General features: G+C 45.5%; 1 protein-coding gene across 11 annotated transcripts in view; it reads right to left on the reverse strand.

Moving 5' to 3' along the window:
* LOC136852274 (T-cell immunomodulatory protein) overlaps positions 1-16,824 on the reverse strand; it is a 259,930-nt gene that overhangs the window by 194,788 nt on the left and 48,318 nt on the right. The window contains exon 3 of one of the 11 annotated variants that reach the window (XM_067126751.1): positions 43-216. The exons of the other annotated variants lie outside the window; for them this stretch is intronic. The gene's annotated coding sequence lies outside the window, so the exon portion shown is untranslated. The remainder of the gene's footprint in view (positions 1-42; positions 217-16,824) is intronic. 11 annotated transcript variants of the gene reach the window in all.

Genomic DNA, 16,824 nt, shown 5'->3' on the forward strand with positions numbered 1-16,824 from the left:
TATGAAGTTTTTATGATAAAACAAAGTTTTATGAATACTTACCTGGCAGTTATATATATATATAGCTTAATCCCTGTCGAACCGGCAGATTTTTCAAAACTCGCGGCAACCGCCGAATGGTAGGTGTCCGATAGGTGGTTAACAACCCTTACAGGGTGGTAGTTGGAATCATTCCCGTTTTCAGTTCCTCAGATCATCTCTTGCCCGACCTGTCTCCTGAGGGGAGGAGGGTGGGATTTAAAATATATATATAACTGCCAGGTAAGTATTCATAAAACTTTGTTTTATCATAAAAACTTCATTTTTACGAATAGAACTTACCTGGCAGTTATATATATATAGCTGATTCACACATTTGGAGGAGGGTGAAAGACAGCCAAAATTGTTGGGAAACAACTAAAAGTCGTAGGTAAACACCTTGATTCCTTACCTGCTAAGGTAGCTGACTTCAAAGGTTCCTGCCTCTTGAGTCGCTTTCCCTTGGGAGCGCCAGCCAGGTGAAACAACTCAATCGAGTCTGTCAAACGGGGTGAGACCAACAACGTGACTAGACTTCTGTACTTCCTATTCCCCCTTCTATTACCTGTAACCTTACTCAATCTAACCACCTAACCTTGCAGACTAGATATACACCTATCTAGTTAGACTGGGGTTGCTGTTCCCACAAGGAAGCTTCCTCAGACAACCATAAAAACACCAGCCCAATTACAGGTATCCCAAACAAAAGTTAAGGTTGAGGGGAGGCAGTCACTCCTTTACCCAATACCGAAGCTGTAGCTACATATGGGCCCAAGGTGTAACATTTCTCATAATCGACTCTTACCTCTCTGAGGTAATGAGAAGCGAAAACAGAGTCACTTCTCCAAAAAGTGGCATCCATAATTTGTTTAACTGACATATTCTTCCTATAAGCCAGAGAAGTTGCAATGGCTCTTATTTCGTGAGCCTTCACCTTCAACAAACCAAAGGTCTCCTCTTCACATAAAAGGTGAGCTTCTCTTATTGTCTCCCTCAAAAAGAATGATAACGCATTCTTCGAGAGGGGCTTTTGAGGATCCTTCACTGAACACCACAAGAAACTGGAAGAACCTCTTACGTCCTTTGTCTTAGAAATATATGCTTTGAGGGCTCTAACTGGACAGAGGAGTCTCTCCTCCTCTTGGCCCACTAAATCAGTGAGGTTAGGAACCTCAAACGTCCCTGGCCAGTGTTTGGAAGGGTTCTCATTCTTAGCAAGGAAGTCGAGCCTTAATGCGCAAATTGCTCCATTACGATTGAAGCCTACTTGCTTCTGAATAGCCTGAATCTCGCTGACCCTTTTTGCTGTAGCAAGAGCCAGAAGGAAAAGAGTTTTCTTCGTTCGTCTCTCAGGGTTGCTTGCGAGATGGGTTGAACTTCCTGCTGCACAAGAACTTCAAAACCACATCCAAATTCCAGGACAGGGGTCTCAAAGTCTGCTTCGTTGTTTGAAAGACTTTAAAAGGTCTCTCAAGTCTCTATCTTGAGACAAATCTATGCCTCTGTGCCTAAAGACGGTAGACAACAAGCTTCTGTATCCTTTTATGGTGGATACGGCCAGCTTAGAATCTTGCCTGAGGACAAGAGAAAATCAGCTATCTGGCTCACAGAGGTAGTGGTTGAGGAAACCTTATGCTGCTTACACCAACATCTAAAGGTTTCCCACTTTGATTGGTAAACTCTCTGTGAAGAGACCCTCCTCGCTCTGGCGATAGCTCGCAGCTTGAGCTGAAAATCCTCTCGCTCTGACAAGCTTCTCGATAGTCTGAATGCAGTCAGTTGAGAGAGAGGGGGTTTTGATGATACCTCTCGAAGTGGGGCTGTCTGAGAAGCCTTGGACTTGGGGAAGACTTCTCGGAAAGTCCACTAACATCTCCACCACCTCTGTGAACCACTCTCTTGCTGGCCAAGGGGGCTATCAGGGTCATTCTCCCTGAATCTAGGAGGGCGAATTTCTTGACTACTAGATTGATAATCTTGAACGGAGGGAACGCATAAGTGTCTATCCCCGTCCAGTCCATCAAGAAGGCGTCTACTGCTATTGCTTCTCTGTCCGGGACTAGAGAGCAGTAGTTGGGGATTCTCTTGTTCTGGCTGGAGGCGAAGAGGTCTATTAAGGCCTCCCCCCTAACCTCCACAGTTTCTGGCAAACTTGAAGATTGAGAGTCCATTCCGTGGGCAGAACTTGCCCTCTTCTGCTGAGCATGTCTGCTCTTACATTCTTCTGCCCCTGCACGAATCTCGTCAAGAGCTCCACTCTGTGGTCTTTTGTCCACAGAAGGAGCTCTCTTGCTGTTTCGTAAAGAGGCAAAGAATGAGCCCCTCCTTGTTTGCTGATATATGCTAGAGCCGTGGTGTTGTCGGAATTCACTTCTATTACTTTCCCCGCGACAGATTCCTTGAAGGCTTTGAAACCTAACCAAATGGCCATCAACTCTTTCCTGTTGATGTGCCATCCGATTTGTCCCTCTTCCCAAGAGCCTGAAACTTCCTTGTTCTCCAGTGTTGCTCCCCATCCTGACTCCGAAGCATCTGAGAACAACACTAGGTCTGGGTTCTTTCTGCGAGGGGAGATTCCTTCCCCTAAGATCGACGGATCCAGCCACCAACTCAGATGCTTCTTGATCTCTGCTGGAATGTGGAAGGAAAATGAGTCCTCCTGATTCTTCCTGTACCAGATTCTTGAAAGGAAGTGTTGCAGAGGTCTGAGATGCAACCTTCCCAGAGAGACAAATTTCTCGAGCGAGGAGAGGGTGCCCAACAAACTCATCCACTCCCCTGCCGAGCACTTCTGCCTCCCAGGAAATACTGAACCTTCTCGAGGCACTTGGTTTGCCTTTCTTGTGAGGGAGAAGCCCGAAAACGAGCTGAGTCCAGAACTATCCCCAAATACAGAATCGTCTGACTCGGTTCGGTCTGAGACTTCTCCTTGTTGATAATGAGACCCAGATCCTAAGCTATCAGAAACGTCTTGCGTAAGTCCTCCAGACACCTGTTCTTCGACTGGGACCTTATCAGCCAGTCGTCTAGGTACAGGGATACTCTTATCCCCTCTTGATGAAGCCATCCTGCCACATTTGACATTACTCTGGTGAACACTTGAGGGGCTGTGCTGAGGCCGAAACAAAGAGCTTTGAACTGGAAGCATTTGTCCTGGATTACAAACCTTAAAAACTTCCTTGAAGTCGGGTGGATGGGAATATGAAAGTAAGCGTCCTGCAGGTCCAGGGATACCATCCAGTCCCCTGGGCGGACTGCTGCCAGCACAGACTGAGACGTCTCCATGGTAAACTTGGTCTTCTCCACAAATCCGTTCAATGTGCTGACATCCAGGACCGGTCTCCATCCACCCGAACTCTTGGGCACTAAAAACAGACGATTGTAGAACCCTGGGGATCCTAGTTCCAAAACTGGTTCTATCGCTCCTTTCTCCAACATCTGGTCTACTAGATTCAGGAGTGCCCCTTGTTTCAATGCGTTTGAGTACTGAGCCACTAGGGCTCGTGGCGTTGTTGAAAGTGGCGGTTTCCCGTAAAGGAATCTTGTACCCTTCCTGATGACTGAGAGGGACCAGGTGTCCGCCCCTCTTGCTTCCCATGCCTGCCAAAAGTGAGACAGCCTTGCTCCTACTGTTGTCTGGAGGACTTGTTTCTCAATTCCTAGAGCGTGTTCTAAACGTCTTTCTGTTAGCTCTACCCCCTGTTTCTTGTCTTCTTCCTCTGAATTCAGTTCTAGAAGGAACTCTGCCCCGAAAGGGCTGCTGAACTGTCTTTTCCTCCTTTTTGGCAGCTGGAGGAATTGCCGGAGGAAACCTCCTAGCCGAGCGAGTAAGTAGATCTTGCGTAGCTTTATGTGCCAGAGTCTGAGAAATATCCCTGACCAAGGACTCCGGAAACAAATGCTCCGAGAGGGGGGCGTATAGGAGCTCTGCCTTTTGTGCAACTGTAGTAGATTTGGACGCGAAGGAGCATAACAAAGCCCTCTTCTTCAAAATCCCTGCAGTAAAAAGAGAAGCCATCTCATTTGCTCCATCCTCAGAGCCTTATCCATACAGGCCATAATACTGGAAAGGTCTTCAATTCCTGTTGCCTGAATGGTTTCCGTCCTCTTGGATAGAATTCCAACAGACCAGTCTAAAAAACTAAACACTTCAAAAGACCTAAAAATTCCTTTAATGAGATGGTCTAGTTCCGTCATCGACCACATCACCTTAGCTGAGTTAAGGGCATGTCTTCTAGAAGAGTCTACTATACCAGAGAAGTCCCCATGGGAGGAGGCAGGTACTCCCAGGCCAAGAGCTTCTCCAGTGTCATACCACATGCCCGCCTTCGAAGCAAGCCTAGCTGGAGGAAACGAGAAGGAGGACTTCACTGCTTGCCTACGCTCCTTAAGCCAGTTATCAATCCTGGTCAGAGCCTTCTTCGCAGAAATGGAAAGTTTCATTTTAATAAAGGCTGACTGCTTCCTCGATTTCTTCCTGTTAAACTGGGACTGAGGAGAACGAGGAGCAGCAGGCTTAAACTCCTCCGCATACAGCTCCAAAAGAGAGCGAGAAAGAACCTTATAATCATCAGCCGCATTAGAAGGTTTATCTTCGTCCTCTGAAACGTCTTCCAAATCATGCATTCCTTCCAACTCCGTCTCTTTCTCTTCTTGCTGTATTGCGCCCGGGAGGACGCGTCACGAAGCGGCGTCCTGGCGGCGAGAGCTGGTTGCGTCCTGACAAACCGCCCTAGAAGCGCCCCTGATGTCGAGCTGGATGCGTCCTGGTATCGAGCTGGAAGCGTCCTGGCGTCGGCGTTGGATACGTCCTGGCGCCGAGAATTGGATGCATCCTGGCGTCGAGAGGAGGATGCGTCCTGGCGTCGAGAGAATTCACTGCGTTCTTTCCTTCCTGGAGAACCAAGTCGAAATCTTGCTGAACAAAGGAAGAATGTTCCCAAGGCGAGAGGAAGAAAATTCCTGTCGTTTATAGCGTGGAGAGGAGAAGAGTTGAGCCTCAGGAGAAGAACCCTGAGGTTTTGCTTGGGAGAAAAGAGAAGACTCTTATGTCCCAAGCTAGAACTGCGCCACTTGTTGACTCGAACGGGAGAGGGATCCAGTTCTCTCTTATCTCTAGAAGAAACCTCAGCAGGGGACTCCCTTCTAGATCTCTTCACTGGTAACTTGGAGTCCTTACGTCTGACCGACTGGGGGGGAGGACGACTAAAGGCCTGAACAAGAGAAGCCAATTGGCCTTGCATGACGGTCATAAAGGATTTAGCCGCAGCAGCTGCATCTTGAGGTTCCGAGGGAGAAGGTTGTCGAGTCAAGCTGGGAGAAGGAGAAGGATTTCTCGAGAATTCTCCGGAAGCAGAAAGAAGAGATCTCTCCCTCCTCCATTACAACGAGAGGAGAACATTCGAAAAAGGTCTTGACCTTTTTGCTGAGAGAGACGTTCGGTCGTCGCCGGAAGCAAAAGATTCAGGGCTACTCCACGCACCGAAACGGGAGAGCGAGTCACGAGGTTGATCCTCTTGCTGCAACCATCTTCTTTTGGTCGGTCTCGAATCCTCATACTGCCATCTACGTCTAGGAGAGGGGCTAGGAGAAGACGCAAGCCCTTCCGACACGCCTTTCCTGTGGCGGTCATAAGCAGCCTGGGAAAAGCAACAGGACTGCTTGAGGGCGACGGCTGACCGAGGATACGTCCCTCTCACCCCCTTACGATCGTCGACGTACCTTCTCCCTTGGTCCTGGGAGCTTGGTAGAGGTCTAGATCTAGGGGCATGACAGGGTCGATCAGTCGCCACCTCCACTGCACTAGCACAAACACTATCACAAACTTCACTTGTACTCTTACCTTTCTTCAAGGCTTCAAGTTGATCCTTTAATTCTTTCATCTCAGCCGCCATCCTGGCGAACTGAGGGTCCATAACAGCAGATACAGTTCCTGTAGAAGGAGCAGGGGTTACCACCTCGGGAGAAGGATCTACTTCTAAGGGTGATTTAGGAATAGAAGGGTTAAAAGAAATGTCTAGGCTAACATCACTCACAGACCTAGATTTAGATTTAGAAGCCCTTCTTAACTTATCCATCTCTAATTTATGCACATAGCGTTTCATTTCCATCCATTTCTTTTCATCCAAACCCTCGCATTCTTTACATCTTTTATCCAAGGCACACTCAAAACCCCTGCACCCAAAACAAACAGTGTGAGGGTCCACCGAAGCTTTCGGCAACCTAACCTTGCATTCCTCATTCACACATACTCGAAAAAACTTAGGATCAGACGTCTTATCCAAGAACAGTCAAAAGAATAAATCAAAACAAGCCACAAAAGCGATTGCCAATCCAAAGGTCAAAATACGTCACCAATAAAAGGCCAAACACAGCGACCTAGGGAAAAGAGCGAAAAACCCGACGGAGAACCAACAACGATGTTGTCAGTCCAACTGGCAGAGATGATCTGAGGAACTGAAAACGGGAATGATTCCAACTACCACCCTGTAAGGGTTGTTAACCACCTATCGGACACCTACCATTCGGCGGTTGCCGCGAGTTTTGAAAAATCTGCCGGTTCGACAGGGATTAAGCTATATATATATAACTGCCAGGTAAGTTCTATTCGTAAAAAGTTTTATATATACTTACCAAGTAATTACATAGCTATTAGTTTCTACTTTACGTGGCAGCTCAAAATTCGAGGTAGCGCTCATTTATCTTGGATGTAGTTATACTGGCCCGCCCACTTTCAGGGAAGGATAGGTACAACACAGCTAAAGAGCTCAATTTGTTTACGCTCAATGTCCATGAGAGGGGAGGAAGGAGGGCTCTGATCATGTAATTATTTGTTAAGTACAGTACACATAAAACTTTATTTTATTATAAAAAATGTCATTTTTACATACATAACTTACCAAATAATTACATAGCTGAATCCCACAGTGACTGGAGGTGGGATACGTGGATAAAACTACTCAAAAACACTCAGAGATGGAAATGAATTTGAAATAGAAAATTTAACTAGCATTGTGAAATGCTTGTTGTAACCTTACCTGGTGAGGGAACTACAGCAGGTAGGTACTGCCTCTGGTCGGAGCTCCTCTTGACCTGTAGTGGCATGGCAGTAGAGCCAAGAGTCACCTCTACTTTAGTGGGTGCTTTACAATGTAGGAGTTATTCACAGGTTGCCAAAGCTAACAGTCCAAAAAAGACACATCGAAATGTGTGCGTACCCTTGCCCTGGGTGCAATACAAAATATAACCAGAGAATTAAAACCTACACCACAAACTCGTTAAAATTCATATCAACTGATGACACTCTTGACACAGTGCCAATCAGGCTTCCCAAGAAAAACACCAATCCTTATTCAAGGAGAGTGGACAGAGGAAAAAACCAAGAGATTCCTCCTATCCCTCATTACCCAACACCATGCCAGCTGCGAAATACGGGCCTAGAGTACTGCAACTTTCATAAACTGTTACCACATCACGCACATAGAACATTGCAAACACTGATTTGCATCTCCAATACGTGGATTGCAGGAGAGGAGTCAGAGATAGGTTATGTTTGAAGGCCAATGAAGTCGCCAATGCCCTAATTTTATGTGCCCTGACCTTACATAAAGGAAGGACATCCTCCTGAATTCTAGAGTGTGATTCAGAAATCACACTTCTTAAAAAGAATATTAAGGCATTCTTAGATAAAGGACGACTGGGATTTTTAACAGAACACCACAGGTTCGGAGAAGGGCCTCTAGCTTCCTTGGTTCTTTATAAATACTCGCGAAGAGACACTCTCCTGATTCACTTGACCTAGAATGTTAGATAGGCTCTGACTGGAAAGGAACGTGGCCAGGGACTAGAAGTGTCTTCATTTTTCACCATGAATCCTAAGGTCAAGGAACAGACAGCATCAACTTGAGAGAAGCCTACTCTCTTATCATGGGGCATGGAGCTCGCTAACCCTCTTCACCGTTGCTAAAGCCATCAGAAAAATAGTCTTCCTTGTCAGTTCTCTATGATAAGAGGACAATATCCAAATTCCACGCATGATCAGAACTTTTATCTTGCTTACAAGTACTGTATTCAGAGATTTTATCAAGTCACATCTTGGTTTGATGAAAGGTCTATTCCTCTGGGTTTGAAGACAGAATTCAACATTGCTCTGTATCCCTTAATGCTTGAAGTAGCTAAACCTTTCGAGGATCTGAGGAAGGGCAAAAAATCTGCAATCTGAGCTACAGTCATATGAGAAGAGGATGTACTTCTGTCTCGACACCAGCTCCGAAAGACTGTCCACTTAGATTGACAGACTGCAGCAGAAGATCGTCGCCTAGATTTTGCAATAGCTTCTGCAGCCTTCCTTGAAGACTCTTTCGCTCTGACAAGCTCCCTGACAGTCTGAAGCCTGTCAGAGCGAGAGTGGATAAGCCCAGGTGAAAATGTTTGAAAATGAGGCTGTCTGAGAAGATTTCTCTTCTGAGGTAGAAGCCTTGAATAGTCTACCAGTAGACTTAGAAGATCTGGGAACCATTCCTTGTGTGGCCAAAAGGGAGCCACTACAGCCACTGGAGTGTTGCCGGGGTGCTAAACTTCCTCAACACTTCTCTTACCATACTGAGGGGAGGAAAGGCGTAGACGTCAAGATCCGACCAATCTTGCAGCATGGCATCCGTCGCCCAAGCTTGCAGATCTGGCATCGGGGAACAGTACAGAGGGAGATGATGGTTTCTTGACGTTGCAAACAGGTCCACTGACGGTTTTCCCCACAGCTTCCACAGGTTGGTGCACACCTGTGGATTGAGTGTCCACTCCGTTGGTAGAACCTGTTTGCCGCAACTCAATTCGTCCACAAGAACGTCCATTTTGCCCTGAACAAAGTGGGTCAGAACAGTGGTCCTGCTGTTCTCTGCCCATAGAAGAAAGTCTTTGGCTGCTTTGCACAGCAAAAAAGAGTGGGCTCCTCCTTGGTTCCTGATGTAGGCCAGTGTGGTCATGCTGCCTGAATGAACCGCAAATGTCCTGAAGATCTCTGTCACAAAGAACTGAAGAGCCAGGTGTATCACCTTCAATTCTTTACCATTTATATGAAAATCTCTTTCTGTCGGAGACCAAAAAACCTGACACTTCTAAGCCGCTGAGAAGGGCTCCCCAACCCAGATCTGATGCGTCAGAGTACATCACTAGGTTGGGGTTCACAGGAGACAGCAACATTCCTGTCACGAATCTGTCCTCTGCCAGCCACTGCCGAAGGTCCTCCTTGATTTCGGGGGCGATTTTGAAGACAAACGAATCCGGAAATACTTTCCTCTGCCAGTTGGCGCTGAGGTAGAACTGTAGCGGTCTGATATGTAACCTGCCCAGAGGTACAAACTTCTCTATTGACGGCAGAGTTGCTACAAGGCTCACCCAAACGTTGGCCGAGCAGGACGGAAGAGAAATGAATTTTCAGACTTTCAAGATGCAGTTGAGAATCCTCTGTCAGGACGGAAAAGCCCAAAAATTCAGAGAATCTATCACTATCCCCAAACATAGAATTGACCGTGTGGGGACTAACTGCGATTTCTTGAAGTTTATCAGCAATTCTAAGTCTTGCACAAGTTGAAGTCTTCTGGAGGTCCTCTGTACATTGGTAGCTTCTGAGGGGGAGCGAGGGAGCCAATCATCCAGGTACAAGGACACGTTGATTCCTATGAGGTGTAACTGTGTGACCTCTTCGCTAATGGAGCGAGAACCTGGGCGAAAACTTGAGAGGCCGAAGCACAGGGCCCGAAACTGGAAGACCCTGTCCTGGAACAAGAATCTCAGATACTTTGTGGAATCCTGGTGAACTGGAACGTGGGAGTAAGCGTCCTGCAAAACTGTCATCACCATCTAATCTCCCTGATGGATGGCTGACAGGACTGAGTGATTTGTTTCCATCTTGAACTTTGTAGTTTGAACAAAGAAGTTCAAAGCACTGACGTCCAGGGCAGGTCTCCATCCCCCCAATGATTTGGAGTCTACAAAGAGGTGATTATAAAATCCCTCTGTGCTCATGTCCTTGACTTCCTCCATTGCCTGCTTCTCAAGCAAAGCCGAAAAACTTCCTGAGACAGGGTCAAAAACCTCTCTGAGCCTACAAAGTAGGCTATCAATTTGATGGGAGAGTTACTAAGGGAGGTTTCTCCCTGAAGGGGATAGCATAGCCCTCCTTTAATACTTGTAGCACCCATGGATCTCCAGGTACTCTTCTTGTCTCCCATCTGCTCCAAAAAGGAAGGAGTCTTGCTCCCACCGGGACACAGAGGACAGGTAACTCACTTGCGAGAGACGGGTTTGTTGGAAGGCTGTTTGCTGGGCTCGTTTCTTAAGGACACCAGTATAGTAGTGAAAATGGTGGCTAGCTCATGGGCGCTGTCCCTCACTGCTTGATCTCTGCAGGCCAGAACCCCCAACAAATCAGAGGAAAATTCTCTTGAAGTGATGAGCAGTCCTCGATCTTCTTTGCTAACACACCCACAGCCCAATCAAGGAAACTCAGAACCTCGAAGACCTTAAAAATATCCTTCAGCAAATAGTCCAACTCCGATGAAGTACACAAAATCCTAGCAAACGAAAAGGCTGATCAACGTGTTAGCATCTATGAGAATGGAGAAATCCACTTGAGAGGAGGCAGAAACTCCCAAGGACAGAGCTTCTCCAGTGGCATACAACAGATACCTCTGTTGTATCAGACGAGAAGGAGGCAAACAAAAGACCGCTTTACCCACATCCCTCTTCTCTGACAACCATACATTGATACGAGCAAGTGCTTTCCTGGAAGAGGAGGAAAGAACCATACGCAGCAACCTAGTCACTCCTGTCAGTTGTCACATCATAAACGCAGAACCTGGGGAAGATGGGGCGGCTGGAGAGAAGAAGTCCGGATAGCACACCAGGAAGAACCACAGAAGTGCCGAATAGTTCGAAGTAGGAGCGTCGTCCTCCACAAGCTCCTCCTCTGAGGAAATCAGGGACATCGGAGGGTCCAAGGGAACCTGAGTTGTTGCAGCTGGCTTCTGTAACAGGTTCAAGATATTATCCAAGCGGTGCTGAATAGGAACTAAGGAAGGATCCTGAACCACAAGAGGACCGGCACTAGATACACCAGGAACAGAGAGTTCCACCTGTGGCGCCGGACAAACACTGGCAGGCGGACATACATCAACACTGGCGCCCACTAACACTGGACGCTCGGTCCCTGGACATCCGCTCACAGATCGACCGGACACAACAGGATCACCAAAATTAATACCTCTAACAGACAGATCGGATGTCTGCAACACGGACACTGTGCGCCCAAAGGGAGGATGCTCAGGTGCTGGGCACTCATAAGATGGACGCTCAGACACTTGACGTCCATAAACTGAACGCTCCGATAACACACAATCACTCTCAGGACACTCGGACACTAGGGGCCCACGGATGCTCCAACGAATGTCGCTCGGACACTGATCGCTCACATTCGGGCACTAAATTCTCGGACTCTGGGCATTCCGACACTTTAATGTCCATACACTGGACTAACTAGCACTTTCTTGGACACTTTGTGGCGCTCGGTGGACACCGAAATGGAGCGACAAGCTTGAGGAGACTCCCAAAAACTTTAAGAGGGAAGAGGGCTACAAGCCCTATCCAATGCTCACTTGTGAGCTGGGGGAATGTCTTCATCCACTGGGGTGCAAGCCCTTTTCAATGGTCTCGAAACATTAGCAAAGCGCCGAATGAGCTTTTAAGCCTCATTAGAGTGAGTCACTGGAAGCTGATGCATGCATGTCCAAGCGGATGCCTTTCCAATGGCGATCCTCCAAGTCCTGGGATAAGCAGACAACAGGCTCGGATGATGCAGCGACTACTTGTGGGCAAACCCCACTGACCTCCCATGTAAGCAAGGGGAGTTTAGCAGGGAACCTTAGTCTAGAAGCATCGGTGGGACAAGTAGCCGTCCCCTCCACTGACACTGCATTAATACTGTTAAATCTGTCCATGAGGACACGCAATGAGTTCCCAATCTGGGAAACGGTGTTCACTAATAAATCAAATTTCTTAACAACAAATGCTTCTAGGCTGGCAATTGCGTTGGGATCAGAGGAATGAGAGCCAGGGATCAGAGATTCAGAGAAAGTCGAAGGACTTGAGATAGGGGAAAAAGCAGTCACAGGTGTTGCAGGTACAGATAAATCAGCCATATCAACCCCAGGAGACAAAACCTGTTTAGCGGAAACCTTCGCTTCAACCCTAGCAGTAGTTTTCCTAAGTCTGTCACACTGTAACCTTTCTACATATACATTTATAGTCTTCAACTTCCCTTTATCCCAGTCTTTACATTCGTCACAGCAAAGTTCGGGAGAGCAAACTTGCTCCCTACATGAACTACAAACAGTGTGATTGTCATATTTGGCTGAAGTCAACCTACTCTTACAGCCTTTACTACAGTACCTGATGCTAAAAAGGCTAGAATCTGATATGATTAGTCCAATCGAATAGTCAAAATCAAGTCACAAAAAAAAGTGCTGAATTAGCAAAGCTAAATTAACAGTAGCATGCTACCAAAAAGAACAAAGTACTTCACCAAATGAAAAACAACAGCAACCATCTGGTGAAAAACAACAAATTCAGAGCTGCCAATGACCAAGTGTTCAGTCACTGACAAGCAGAAATGAATTGAGCTCTTTAGCTGTGTTGTACCTATCTTTCCCCGAAAGTGCACTACCGCGAATTTTGAGTTTTGAGTTGCCGCATAAAAGTACAAACTAATAGCTATGTAATTATTTGGTGAGTTACTTATATAAACCTAAAAACAATAAAACACAAATAGAAGACATCAAGAAGTGAAGAAGCCACCTAACATAAAATCTAAACTCACACAACTGAATAACAACAAACACTTGTCATTCGAATCTTCCACTATCACATGAGAGAAATGATTCCAACCCCTCCCAAACCTCTCTCAACTCATGAAACACTAGGTTGAACTACATGCAAACAAAATGACTATTTTCTGCATCTTACTAACATCTAATACAGTATACTATAACTTCACTTGTCAAACTAGTACACCGTATTAGATTAGGTCAGTGATTCTCAATCTTTTTTTAGTGATGGCACTGTAACTAGTATAATCATTACCATGGCACCCCTTCTTAACCATCCCATCATATCACATGAATTAACTTCTTATTTAATGAATAAAATTATTATCCATACTCAAACCAAATTCAGCAAACTGTACATGCAGAAATATACTGTACAAACAAAGAGCACATCAGAAGAATTAGATAAACATAACTAGACACACTGATAATAGTTATATGAAGACTTCTGCATACTTTTTTTTTTTTTACAAATGTTATTGGGATGACCTTGCCAAGACAAAATTCATGACAATCTCGCAGCACTACTAGGCACTGTCTGTGCCACGGCACCCAATTTGAGAATCACTGGATTAGATAATTCAAAGCAATCTTACACCTTCATTTCCCAAATCTTTGTACAAGAAACTAATGAGGAAATTATTATTCACTGATAAATCTTTTGGACTGGTCTGTATCAATGAAAATATCAGATTACAGAAGGTGAAATCTAAACAATAGCTAACCACCTCATCATTCCTTTACAATATCCTATACCACACATAACTGTGTACTGTAATACCAGACTGCATAATGTTGGACCTTGGCTCCTCTTTCCAAAAGGAGTACTGTAAGCCCTGATTTTCTAAGAAGTTTGGCTAGGAAGTATTTTGCAATAGAACACTTTTCTAAACTTTATATCCCAAAATAAATACAGTATTTAACATGTAAATTTTCATGTTTTATTATCTGGAAACTTACTTACTGTTAAGACAGCCATATCTTCACACCTGCAAGTGGGTCTACAAAAAAAAAAAAATTGATGACTACTTGGTTGACCCAGATGACTGTCTAGTTCACCTGTTCTCTCTAGGTGTGTCATGAGAGTTTGAGCTCCTGTCAGAATTCTTGACACCCCACTAAGTTGTGGGTAGGCTGGGTGGGTTCTACTTTAACAATACCCAAATAATACGTTTCATTAAGGAAATTTACACTGATTAGGATGAATCTTAACTACTGTTAAAGACAGCTGATTCCCACACTGAGATGAGAACAATGGGTTAGTGCAGCCAGACATAAACCCTTTCAGCCAAGTGAGCCCAAAACATTCTTACCTGATCTGGGATTCTTCCTGGATAGTAGTACTCACTAATTATTGTATTTGCATTCTATTTTTATGACTAACTATACATTCTTCACGAAAAAAAAATTATTTACGACACTAATTTTCAAGTATTAATATTTAGATTACATAAATCATATGGGTACCCACCAGTGATGAGTGTTGACTGCAGATGATGATGAATTAGCTGTGCAGTCTGAGAAATGACAAAGATATGACTGCACAGCAAAGCAGAGGAGTTACGTCTCCTCTGGGGGGGGGCCTCTTCTCCTTCTTCAGGCACTTTGTCCACCACCATTCTTTTTGCAATGTTAATCAGTGTAATCGTGCGCTAAGATGCCTCCTAAACGCCCTGCTCCTTCTAAGGCTTCTGGCAAAGGAAGGTCATGTCGCTCCAGGAGAAGGAAGGACTCCTGGATATGTTGAAGGAAGAGAAAAGTCACACAGCAGTAGCCCACCATTATGGTGTGAATGAGAGTACCGTCCAGTATACCAAAAACAAAGAGGCAGAGATAAGGAAGTTCCATGAGTGTTAACTTCTACAGTAGTGCCAAGAAGGTTTCCACTGTGCGTGATAAGAGCATCGTGAGGATGGGATCTGCCTTGGCTTTTGGATCACGGACTGCCCTAAGAAGAACATCCCCCTCGACACCAACACCATTTGTGAGAAGGCACAACAATTCTACCAGCAGTTTTCAATTGTTATGGAAGGCAGCAGCGTACAGGAAGCAGACTTCTTAGGCTCTGATGAACCTGCCAAAGAAGAAGAAGAGGAAGAAGCAGTACCATCATCAGCTCCTGAAGGTTTTCAGGCCAGCAAGGGGTAGTTCCACCATTTTCAGAGGTGGTTCCAACCAAAGTGTGTTTCTCTGCATGGGGAAGTGGCATTGGCAGACAAGGAAGTGGCCGCAAAATATCCCGAGACCTTCAAGAAAATTATCAGGGAAGAGGGCTACCATCCACAACAGGTGTTCAATATGGACAAGACTGTTTTGTTCTGGAAGAAGATGCCTTCATGGACATACCTCATGAAGGACGAAGCCAGAGCCCCCAAGTTCAAGGTCCAGAAGGATAGGGTCACCCTCATAATGTGAGGCAACCCAGCTGGCTTCATGCTGAAACCAGGCCTCATTTACAAGGCTGCAAACCCCTTAAGAATAAGAAGCACTTTCTGCCTGTGTTTTGGATGCACAACCCCAAGGCCTGGATCACCAAAGTCCTTATGTCTAACTGGTTCATTCAGAGCTTCATCCCTCAAGTAAAGGACTATCTCAATGACTTGTACATGGAGTTCAAGGTGTTGTTGATTATGGATAATGCTGGTGGCCACCCTCTGGATCTTTATTACGACGGAGCCCAGCTTGAGTTCCTCCCTGCCAGCAAAACCTCTCCCCTCCAACCTATGGATCAGGGCATGATCCGTACCTTCAAGGCACTCTACACCTGGAACTCCTCAAGCACCGTGTGAAGGAAATGGACACTGACAGTGAATGTACTCCAAAGAAGTATTGGTGTAGATTCATGATTGCCACGTCTGACCATCACTGACTGATCATTGAAGTTATCGCTGGAGTTGGTTCACAATTGTAAGGGCTTCTCTCCTGAAGAAATTCAACATTCAACCATTGATAAGGTATTCAAGTGGGAAGGATGCTTGGTGGAGAAGGCTTTGATGACATCACCAAGGATGAAGCCGGCACCTTCACTGATACCCACCCTGACCCTCTGAGGGACCAGGATTTGGAAGAGCTTAAGAAGTCTGCCAGTGAGGAAGAAGATACAACAGTTCCGGGGACTTGCAAGAGGATGCAGGCATGTCTTTAGAATGTCCGTCCTGACTTAAGAGGTGGTCAAGGAGGTGCAGAAGTTGCTTCGGCATGGGATCCTTATATGGAGCGCTCCTTCAAGTTCACAAATGTTATTATTGTGGCAATGGCACTCTATAATAATGCCCTCGTCAGCATGAAGAAGCAACAACAGCTGCCTACCACCATGTTTCTCAAGTGGATGAAGAAGGACGCTCCAAAGCCTCCCAAAACCCCTGAAAGAGTGCTTGAAGACGTGCCTGAAGGGAAAGAGGCACTCCCAGAGGAGATGTAACTCCTTTGATTTGCTGCAGAGTCCTACCTTCATCGTCATTCATTGGACTGCACAGCTAATTCATCATCATCTTCAAACAACATTCATCACTGGTGAGTACCCATATGGTTTATGTAATCTTCAACTTATTACTTCATATATTTTTTCAATGCATACACGTACTTAAATGTTTAGGTACAGTACTTAATTTATCAATGTCACCCGTATCTACGTTAAAAGAAAACGGTAAGGCTTGAATACCATTGTATGAAAGAAAAAGACATTTTTATGATAAAATAAAGGTTTATATATACTTACCAAGCAACTACATAGCTATTACTTTATAACTGTTGTGGCAGTTCAGAAGTTGAAATTTGTGGTAATGTGCTATTGCTTTGGTGTAGATAGCTAGACCCCGTCCACTTTCAGGGAAGAATAGGTACAGTACAACAGTGCTGGAGAGCTCAATTTGTTTGTGCCTTATGTCGATGAGAGGGGAGGCAGGAGGGCTTTGATCATGTAGTTACT

The sequence above is a fragment of the Macrobrachium rosenbergii genome, chromosome 25, assembly GCF_040412425.1.
Source record: "Macrobrachium rosenbergii isolate ZJJX-2024 chromosome 25, ASM4041242v1, whole genome shotgun sequence".
In the NCBI taxonomy this organism is placed as follows: Eukaryota; Metazoa; Arthropoda; class Malacostraca; order Decapoda; family Palaemonidae; genus Macrobrachium; species Macrobrachium rosenbergii.